Source organism: Polypterus senegalus, chromosome 5 (genome assembly GCF_016835505.1).
Source record: "Polypterus senegalus isolate Bchr_013 chromosome 5, ASM1683550v1, whole genome shotgun sequence".
Lineage (NCBI taxonomy): Eukaryota > Metazoa > Chordata > Cladistia > Polypteriformes > Polypteridae > Polypterus > Polypterus senegalus.
This window is the reverse complement of record NC_053158.1, coordinates 87,882,829-87,894,618: the sequence shown is the minus strand read 5'-3', so window position 1 is coordinate 87,894,618 and position 11,790 is coordinate 87,882,829. Positions and strand designations below refer to the sequence as shown.

General features: G+C 36.2%; 1 long non-coding RNA gene across 1 annotated transcript; it reads right to left on the bottom strand.

Moving 5' to 3' along the window:
• Window positions 1–9,146: 9,146 nt before the first annotated feature.
• LOC120530062 lies at window positions 9,147–10,657 on the bottom strand. The gene is made up of 3 exons (XR_005633900.1): window positions 10,590–10,657; window positions 10,131–10,298; window positions 9,147–9,226 (listed from the first exon to the last, which is right to left on the bottom strand). It is a non-coding gene; the product is annotated as an uncharacterized LOC120530062 (long non-coding RNA).
• Window positions 10,658–11,790: the final 1,133 nt, after the last annotated feature.

The following is an 11,790-nucleotide window of genomic DNA, read 5'->3' as shown; positions in this document are numbered from 1 at the left end:
ATATACAGTAACACATAAACCCCCAAAATATCCCTAGAGGTGTCTTTAATAACTGACTGAAATAATGTTGAAGCATTAAACAATACATACGGCATTACCAAATATTTATAATGGCCGTAACAGTATAAAATGCTGTTTTCCACTAACCGCCCTCATGAATATGAATCAAATTATAGGCATGCTTGAGATGAACTCACTGAACAATGTAGACCCAGAGACTTCATTAAGGAGGGAAGAGGTTAGGGGAAATAGGACATTTCTGTTAATAGTGATCTTGTTCATTTCTCAATAGTCACTGCATGTTCTTAATGATCCATCTTTCTTTTCTCAGAAAAAACACAGTCCCAACAGCACTTTTGTATCTTCTAATAAACCCATTAGTTATCTTGTACCATATGTATTCTTCAATAGCTTTGCTTTGTGGTTTTTCCCCAAAGCTTTGCTTTGTGGCTTTTCCCTTAGGGAAACATGCCCCTGGTAGTAATTCAATTACACAGCATAAGGACAATAAGGAGATAATTGTAATTATTTTTGCTTGATAAATACCGTACCCTCTTAGACTGCTGATATACAGAAGCAGGAATTTCTACGTTGCTGGAGGGGTGAGTGAGAATCAAAGCAATAATTCTGTTCCAGCCCAATTAAATTATGGAGAATGACCTTAGAGCCCCCGATAACCCAAGACTAATTTGAAAGTTGGAGTGTCAAAAAAGAAATATGATAAAATTATATTTGTTTAATATGAAGGCAATGAATTTGGAGTTTTGCAATAAGGGTAGCAAATCCTACAGCCTTACAAATTAAAATTTTATTACAGTATATTTTATTTGGATTTTTGTAATGAGAAATAAACCTTTATTATTTTTAACTATTTAACTTTTTGAAAAAGTTGTACTGTCAAAAGGCAGAAATTCTTAATTAAACGTAGCCAATTTAAAATACAGTAACTTGGTGGGAGTTTAGCCTAATATGTACTCGGACACTTTTAAATAATCTTAACGCGTTAACTTCAGGATACTTCTAGGGTAAAGTATTATTTAAAAAAAAAAGTTTTTTTATATTTTTGAATATGAAGTTAAAACTATTAGAACAGGGGTGTCAAACTCAATCTCAGGAGGGGCCAAAATTTAAAACATAGTTCAAATTACAGGCCAGACAGAATTAACATTTATTGAACAATCTGAAACTGACAATGTTTTTATGAGAAATATGAATTTTAACAGAGAGACTGCTTTTCCAACTTTTTACTCAAAAAAATAAATTAGAATTTAAAATAATTTTCTTCAACAGTAACATCAAGCAAAATGAGAGAATTCAAAATGTGAACAAGCTGGTGAAAATGTGCAGATCTTTCAGATAAAAAATTGTTACAATTTCAGAAAAAAGGGCAAAAACAAATTAAAAACTTTTCACCTCTGCCATTTAGTTTTCTCGCTGGCTAAAAGTTTATTCATATTTGGGGTTAGGCTCTGAGCTGTGGAAACTCTCAGGATGAAGTAAAGGTGTTCATCAGTGAGATGACTTTTTTTGTGGTTTTGTTCATCTTCTTCACTGAAAAAAGCTGCGCACACAAGTATGTACTACCAAACATGGAGAGCATTCGAGCAGCATGTAGGCAGAGTTGTGGTATCGTTTCAGGGATGAAGCTGGGGAACTATACGGGCCCCACAGAATCATACTTTGCCTTCAGTGGTCCATTACACTGGAGTTCTATCGGCTCCATCTAGATGTTTACAGGTGTTTCTCCACGTCAACTGCAAATGGATTTCTGAGCAGTTCAAAATGAAATTGCTCTGCTTTGAAGTCGGCAAAGCGCTATGTGAACATCATGCAAAGTGTGCTTAGTTTATCATCAAAACACGCAGCTGGAAACACAGCGGTGGAGACCTGGTTTGTTATTTTTTGACAACATGGAAAGTGACTTAAGTTCCCTCTCTGCATTTGTGTCTCCCACAGTTGTAGCTTGACCGGAAAAGCTTTCACTGTATCATACATATTGTAAAAGAATCAGTCTCAATACATGAGATTGGGTAATGGAAAAGTAACCAATGTTGCTTGGTTGAGTTCCCAGATTGAACTGTCTGGAGGGTGAAATGATGGCGGCTTTAAAAGCCAAAACGGAAAGTGAAGTCGTTCGTGGCACTGGGACTTGAAGTGACATTGTTCGTGGTGCCGGAACAGGAAGTGATTGATTCTGACTGCGGAGGGGACGCTGGCGCACGCATGTTGCTGCTACTCATCAACACTTTTCGTAAAGTGCCTTGAGCATGGGAAAGGTGCTATATAAATAAAATGTATTATTATTATTATTATTATTAAGTGATGTCATTTGTGGCACCAAAAAACAAAGGTGACTTCATTCATGGTGCGTCTGTTAGATTTCCCATGTCTGGCCTGCAGAGATAACAAAAGTAGGATTAGTGCACCCTGCCACCCCCTGGCCTGGCAGGTAATTACCTCCACTAGGTCCACTCAGCTTCCTCCTACTCGCACATGTGTGACAATGTCCATAATCACACAGTCCCGTCCATGAAGCAGGATGTTTAATGCATTCAGATGCTTCGTTATGTTGCACAGAAAGGCCAGCTCACACTGACACTTTTCACCCCAGAGCCCTGTGGAGTACTTTTTCAAGACTCAGACAGCGCACCTCTATGTGATAAGGCATATCACGAAATTCAGACTGAATTTCCTCCAGAAAAGATTGAAACTGGCAGTGATTTAAGCCTTTGGCTCTTATAAAGTTAACTGTCTGTGTTATGGTGCTCATGACGTGTTTCATCTTCAGGACTTAGCAGCATAGTGTCTCCTGGTGTGTGATGCAGTTATACTCTGCCGGCACACCTGTGCCATTCTCCCTCTGCATCTTCTCCCGCATCCTTCCCACCAATCCACTTTTTCCCCCACACACTGCAAGCACTCCATCTGTCATCAGTATCATAACTTTGTTCCAAGGCAGTTTCATGTCATTTACACATTTAGATACTTCTTCAAATACCGTATTTACTTGTGTACAATGCGCCCTTGTGTAAGACGCGCACCCTAATTTTTACAAAGAAAATCGTTTTGCCCGTGTATAACGCAAATTGTGATTGTATAGGAAGCATTTAGAGAGAGAGCCCGAGAGCGCAAGCAAGTGAGAGAGAGTGCGAGTGTGCAAGCAAGCAAGGGAGAGAGAGAGAGAGAGCGAGTAAGCGAGCCCAAGCAGAAGAAGTAAACATTACAGAATTACATTTCCTCATGTATGACGCGCACATGATTTTCTAATGCTAATTTTCGGGAAAAAATGTGCATGTGGCACATGTGTAAATACGGTATGTCTTTTCCAGTGGTTGTGCCATGAATTGGTTTAATACCCAAAATTTCCACTGTAACGCATAAACTGGAATCCACTCCACAAATGAAGATTGCCAGCTGTGTAGTGACAGTCGTGTTGGTGCTCTCATTCACAGCAAGGGAATATGCAATAAAGTTTTTTCCCTTTTCCATCAGCTGTGCTTGTATATCAGTGGCAAGCTCACATATCCAATAAGCAACAGTATTTCTGATGAGGCTTACATTTGAAAATACCAGCTTTTTAACTGGACACAAGATTTCTCACACTTTAATCATACAGTGCTTCAAAAACTCTCCTTCCATTAATGGCCGGGCTGATTTGGCTACGTCTTCTACCACTATAAAACTAGCTTTCAAGGCAGCTTCATTTTGTGATTTTGCTTTTGTGAACATAGCCTGCTGTGACACCAGACTCTTTTTAAACTCTTCTGCCTTCTGTAGCTTCTACTGTGTTTCCAGGTTTTTGTATTTGTCCTGATGTTTTGTCTCATGGTGCTGTCTTATGTTATATTCCGGAAGTACAGCCACATTAGCTCCACAAACGAGGCACACAGGTTTACCTCCGATGTCTACAAACAGGTACTGTGCCTTCCACCTGCTTTGAAAGTCCCTATTTTTCAAGTCCATTTTCATTTGGCCATTTATTGTGGGGTTAATTTAAATGTAATTGTAAAAGTGCTAACTGATGCATTTATCTGCCGACCACTGATCAGTGTTTCATTAAAGCAGCAGAGCAACAGGAGGAGGTTGCGGTGTGCTGCATTGCATTGTGGGATTTGTAGTATGAGTAGTGGGAGTGCTATTTACCAGCGGGCCATTAATAATAGACATTATACAATTATATTGCAGACTTTATATAATTATATCATGGGCCGGATGTCTATATTAGAATATGGTATCTGTGTAGAAACTTCAGGCATTCTGCACTGATCACGCAGCATACAAAAAAGGTATGTACTACGCACTGGCATGATTTTTGTGACGCACTCAGCTATTGCAGTCATTAATGCCTCAAATTACACAGACTTCTTTCTATACAATCACCAACTAAAACTAAAAACTAAAAAAGGAAACAAAATGTTCTCAAGGATTCCTAAATAAATTCAACTGATTACATCTGATGCTATTAAAAGCACTTGTATTCTAGAATAGCTTTGATTATTTAATTGCTTTTTTGTGACTTTTATGAGGAACAGACACATTTATTGTTTGACATAAACACACACACACAAACACATATATGTATATATACACTAATATCCTGTCTGCTCAAATTGATGTATTCTAACACCTGTTTTTGCATTTCTATTTTTGAAGTGACCTTATATTACCAGCTAAATACAATGAGGTCAAATACTATACAATGGCATGCTTGTTTAGATGTCTTCTGGCTTTGTTAACAACATTATACCTTCAGCAGGAATGGTAATTAAAATGATTATTGTGAGTGTTCTCTCTTTACAAGAGTTAGTCGAAATACAAGATAGTGATGGGTTCATGAATAAAATGTTCCTGACATACCACACAAAGGTGACAGCCCTGCCAGTTTACAACCAGACTCTTAATTCCTACATGTTATGCATGAGTAGAAGGAACAGCAGTCACTTTCATTTTACAAGCACATTACCTATAAATTATGTCAAGAGGACAAGGGCTTTAATTTGTGAGGCTGAGCAGACGCAGGGCATTTCAGTGTAGCATTATGACAGATAATACACACAGTAGGCAAACTCCCCTAGGAAGTGATAAGACAAAGGAAGAGTGTTATGGTTTTATTATTAAAGGATAGCAATAAGGATGCAAGCAGTGTTGTTAAAAGAGATATTTAAGACTGTAATTAATTTTGAATATGGCCATTATATATTTAATTAATTTCAAGTACTAAAATAGATTAACAAAAAATAAATAAACAGAAAGGATTATACTGAGTCACTGAATGAGAATTCTCTGAATTCATCCATCCATTTCCCAACCAGTTGAATCTGAATACAGAGTCATGGGGGTCTGCTGGAGCCAATCCCAGCCAACACAGGGTGCAAGGCATGAATCAATCCCGGGCAGGGTGCCAACCCACTGCAGGACACACACACCCACACCCACACACGAAGCACACACTAGGGACAACTTAGAATTGCCAATCCACCTAACCTGCATGTCTTTGGACTGTGGGAGGAAACCGGAGTAGTCTTTAATATATTGCTAGAGTAAAAATATACCAACAATTTTACAGTGAAATATCTAATCTCAAATGGTCTTTTAAATATCATGTTTATGGAAGGTGAAACTAGATAACTGTGTCCAAAGCACTTAGTTTTTCAAAGGGACTTGCACGTTAAATTAATGTTAAATTAGTACCATTTGTTGTGTTCTTCAGAAATCAATTTACTGATGTCAGAGTTTATACAAGGCATAAATTAGGTCTGTGTTCTTGATTTTTAACTATCTACTGTATTTAGTGATCTAAATAGTATACATACTATTTTGTGCTCACTGCTACTGTGGAGCATTTCAACTTTTTGAGACACTTTAATGGAGAAACGAGATTGGCAAAATGAATAGATGGACTAATTCAAGCATCACAATGTGTATGAAAAACATAATTTCGTCAAATTATGTGTTTAAGTTGGTTCCATTAAGTCCTGAGTTTGTGATTTGTCATTACTTGTTTTTGTTAATCAAACTGAAATTATTATGGTTTACTGTGTGCGGGTGTGTGTTTGTGCGTTTGAAGAACTTAATTTATGAGTTCACAAATTTGAAAGATTTATTGTTTACTCATTTTAGTCTTGTCAGTATGGCTGTAAATGTAAGAGAGTAATGCATAAATAAACTGAATGGAATTTAATTAAATTTAGTGTTCAAATCACCCACTTCATACAAAACAAATGATGCAACTCTAAAACACTATTAGTAGACATGTGTCATTGCATGTTTTTATATGTCAACCTGATGCTTACTGTACCTAACCTTTGAATAAACAAAATTCAAAATATGTTTGGCCCAGTCATATATTTTCTTAGCATCATATTCTAAAGACAGAAATACATGATTGTCAGTCATTTTAATCATAAACATATGGTCAACTGTTTTTACCAAAGTTTAAACTGCAAACTGTGTTCTTCTTATTGCAAATCTCTGATACATTTTTAATATAAAAAATTAACAAGGCAAATTGACATATATTTAGTAAAATATGGAATTAAATCCAGCCTGAGCAAGCCACACACAAATTCTGCTAAGTTTGTGTGTGACCCACCAAATCAACTCAACAGCCTTTATGGTCCTTTTAAGACTCATTTTTGCTATGTTTGGGACTATTATTCACAAGTAACTACACTGTAAAAAAAAAAACTAAATTTTACGGTAAAAAACTGGCAGCTGCAGTCGCCAGGAATTTACCATAAAAATTACATTTGAAATGTTTTTTGCATAACGGTACAGATTCATGTGGACCGTAAATTTTATGATGAAAAAATGAAATTTTAACAAAATTTTCATGTTAAAATAATCAGTCTTGCGTTATAAATTACGGTATAATCTGTTCTGAGCTATATATTGTACTGCAAAAGCATGCAATATTAACATCACTTTCTTGTAAAGATAACAGTAATTCTTTATTAATTTTAGTAATATTAATATAATATAGTAATAATATATATTAGATTGTGTTATATTATATTGTAATATAATATAGTAATAAATGATCAATTTGCAAAATTATCAGTTTGTCTAATAAAGTTCTGAGTTAGGTCTTGCAAATTACAATATAATCTCAATTGAGCTGTATGTTCTTTTAAAAAGGAACAGCTGCATAATTCTTTTATTAAGAAAAACAGTACAATGGTTTATGAATTACAGTAATATTTTATTGATTTGCAAATTTTACAGCAAAAGATGGTTTACAAAATATCTGTAATTGTAAGTCACCAAATCCAGCCCAGCTTTGGACTGGCATAAGGTATACCTGTGTTATTGGCACATTCTCAGTCCTTCTTACATTAGATGCTGCGGCTGTGTTCATGTGATGTGTTTCAGTCAACTTGTCATATGGGTTGAACGCATATATTCTTGTAATATCTTTAATCTTTATGCCCACCATATTACACTGGAAGTACTTTTGTATGAAAACACAAAAGTGTGGTCATTTTGATTTTGTCCCCTCTATCAAATTTTTTTCTCCCATCTAACTGTTTTCACTCTCATATCACATAACAGGCTTTGTGGTTTACTGAATAATAAAAAAAAAACAATAACTACCGTAGATCCCGAAACACAGGCCGACCCGGTATATTAGCCGAACCCTTTCTCTACCTACTAAATTACATGTATTTGCCGATGACCGGTATTTAAGCCGACCCCCTTCTCCAAGCAAAATTTTCAAAATTTCCTTAAAAGTGTCTCTTCGGGTATATTTATAATGTGTATCGGCGAGAATTTGAGACTGCCGGTATTTTTGATATATAATATAATGTGCATAATTTACCAAAACACCAATCATTTTTCTAATGTACTAACTAAAAAGTTATAAATAGTGCCTAGCCTACTTCGATTAAGCTAGGAGCATGGCAGCGCGCATGGTCGCAGCGGCTCAGGGCTCTCCTTTTCAGTGCACTTTTTTTGTTGTTTTTGTACTTTTTTTTGGCCTTGTTTGTGCACGATTGGTTCGGCGAACATCTGCTACACCATTCAGAACCTTATAGACATCGGTGTCCAGAGCCAGACATCTGTTTCGAGTGTTTTTCATCACACGCACAACATCCCAGACAACATAGCGAGACCAGCGGGCTCTCCGTGGATTGTTGTCGGGTCTAGAAGACGACACAAACGGAGGAGGGAAAGAAAGCAAAAGCGGAGCCGCAGATGCGGCATTATGCTAAAGCTAAAAAACAACCATACAAGCCTTATACAGAACTTTATTCTGCACTGAATGAGCTGCTTTTAATCTCATTGTAGATGCGTATAGTGACAATAAAAGGAATTCTATTCTAGAAATAATTTCATACTGTACTCACCATTTAATTTGACATCTTTGGGCTGCAGGAAGGGAGGAGATATTTCCACACAATGTCCATCTTCGTTTCGATTGCGATCGCTTTCTTTTACCTTCTCTTCCTTCCTTAGCAATTATGTGTCTTGCTTGCATGGTCTTAATGAATTATATATATATATATAGGTAAATCACTGCAATGACGGAAATTACATCCACAAACACATGTATCTGGGCTCCGACTGACGCTACTAACGCTCTCGGTTGTTTGTTTACAATCGGCAAGCGGATACACGTGACCGCATCCGTTTCGTAACGCAAGATGTTGGTCGTAAATCAAAATAAAAAATTTCATTTTAAACTTCACGATAATTTATTATAAATTTTATTAATAAAATCAATAACTAAAACACTTTTTGAATAAATTCTTTATTTAATTTAAAGTACCGGCATGCAAAGTTACTTCTTCATCTGAAAGATGGCTCTGTGGTTTCGTCATTATTTACTTCCGTATTCATCGGCAAAACCGGCATTGCGCTTGAAATCTTGAATCTGAAACGATACTCGTTGTATAAACCGACCCCCAAACTCCAAGCCAAAAATCTAGGACAAAATTCTCGGCTTATATAACGGGATCTACGTTTTTTAAAAAAAAAAACAATGTTTACATTTTCTGAACTGAAACATTAATTTAAATGACAATTACAATGTTCTATAAATGTAAAATTACACAAAGAGTTTGAAGTACTTCTCTGACAAAAAATTTGAAAAAATAACAAATATGTCAACATGTCAGTTTCAGTCATTTTACACCATGTCTGGTCTTTAAGGCACATTCAATGTGTGGCAGTCTCTCGCAACTAGAACTGGGCAGTGATGTCATTGACCAAGATGATAAGGCACCTAATGTAAACATACAAACAAAAAAATGTGTTATAATTTAACAGTATAATTTAAGATAGTTTTCCAGAAGACAACTGCACCTAGATTATATTAATTAATGATATTCATTTGAAGCCAACACATTTTTAATAACAATACGTGTTCACTAATAATCTTAAGAGCTCCTTTTGTTTGGATTCACCCAAGTCTCTATTTTACACTCTTATACACATATAGGACCTTGCACAAAAAAAGTTTGAATGTAACACAGTTATAAATATCTCTTTGTGTTAATACGACGGAAATAACTTGCTTTTAAGGTACAGTATATGCAGCACTTAACAGAAAAGTTCAAGTAAATATTTAGATCTCATAAATAATCCTGGTAACAACTAAACTCAATTTGATACAATGGGGTGTGAGTGTGTATGTCTGAAATGTTTCCTACAGTATGCCCCATCTATTGAGATGCTATGTGTATGATTTTAATTCTCAGTTATCCAGGTTAATTATAAATATCCAGATTTTCCTAGTATTTGCCTTTGTGTATGTACAAAATAATTTGTACACATTCACAAATTTGTGAATAAGCCCCAGTTTTCACCCAACAGTCCTTAAAAGGGGGCAGTAATACATTGTACTTACACCTATTTCCATTCAAAATTTGCAAGGTCAGAAATTAATGTGCATAGTCTGGGGTTCACAGAATGACATTTTTTCTTTTTTGACTCCACTTTGGTCCCTTTCTCAGGATTAATACCAAAGAAGCACCTTGTATGACAATAAAAAACTAGGTTAGGTGTGGCACAAAATCCAATTCAAACAACCTTACTTCAGCTTAGAACTGGGGTTATAAAATTTCACAGGTCACATCTTTTCAATCTTTTAGTATTTTATGTTTTTAGCAAAGATTTTTAAAATTTACCTTTGCAGAAACTCAAGTGTTGATGCCAATTCCACTGGATAATGAATGTTAAAACAGTAGAAGCTTCCAAACATCATACAAAGGGCAGCGACGAAGGTGGTAATGCAGTGTTTACGATGTGTTGATCTATGCTCAGCAAAAATATCTTGGCGGCATAACAGGAAGTTCCTATGTAAAAAAAAAATACACAAAAATAATGTATATGTTGATACAAATCTTCAAATCCAGTTTAACCATGTAATAGAAAAATAAAATGGATAACAATTAAAAAGGTCTCTTTATCCAATAAGAGAAGAGATAAGACATTATTATTGGACAAACTTTATTTATTTGGTTAAATTGTCCAGCTAAACTACAGTACTGTCTTTTTTGTAGTTGCTTTTTACTAAGTGTAAAATAGTAAATCCCATCCCACAAATGAGACACAGCCTCAACTGCAATAAATAAATTGTAACGCACCACCAACAATAATGCAGGGTGTAACAGGAAGCTGCTCCGGTGTGACTTCTTTAGCAAGGCATGTTTCTTCTGTTAAATGAAACATTTTATCCTCAGGTTCACCAAAATATGCAAGCAGAAGCAGCACCATGTCTTTGATGTCTTCTGAGACACCACCATTCTGTCCTCTGGAAATCTGCACCTGTATGAAAGCCTGTTGAACTTGTTGGTTCTTCATACTAACGTCTTTCAGGAAGTCTAGGAGTCTTCTTCCTTTTTTTTCAACACAGTTGAGAAAGGTATCCTTCAATGGAATGCCCGTAAGTTCCTCAAAGTGAACAGCCATGCCAACTTCCTGAAACAACAATGGCCAGTCCTCAAAGAATTTAACCACAGCAGTGCCCCTGTTAATGTCCTTTCTCTGTGAATAGTATGTTGAACATATATCTGTTTGTATTTCTTTTGCATTCAAATTTCGTTCCTCATGCATTCTCTTCATTTTTTGCTGTGTCACTGTTTGACTTTCTGCTGTTTCAGTTAGTGGCATGTATTGCAGTTCCCACTGGATACACCCATATGTGTCTTGAACTTTAGCTCTGGCTTCAGGAGGAACTTCATCTGTATCACATTCATCAGAGGGAGGATCCCGACTCTTCATTATTGGAACAGTTGGTCTCTTCACATTCTCAATTCGAGCCTGAAGTTGTTTTACCAAGGAATGGTATCCAGTGCCGATAATATCACCCTCAATTATGTCCTGCAGGGAATTTGGATATTTTGCAACCATTGCCTTTGCAATGTCAGTTGTGCTGTTCTTGCTTGGAGATGGACACACCTTCATCATCTCCTTAACTGCAATCCTTATCATTTCCCATCTTAATCTTGGAGTTGGTCTTTTTCCTCTTTCTAAATCCTGGACCAAAGCTTCAGGTAGCTTTAGCCATGGTATTTTAAAACTGTCGGTCCAATTTGGGTTACCAACAGAAAAGCCAGGCCTAGGACAAGGAGAGGAACTGGTGGATGTACCTGGCGAACAAATAAATATTTCATGCCTCTCAGCGAGTGTAAGACACAGATTTTTAAAGTTTTTCAAATGTCGAGCGCATCTTTTAAAATAACTGTGCTTACTTTCAAATCGCATTGTCCACAATCTAATAAGAGGCCCAAATTTCAAAATCAATCCAGGGTAGTGTCTCAGATAATGGTGTTTTGGCTTCAATTT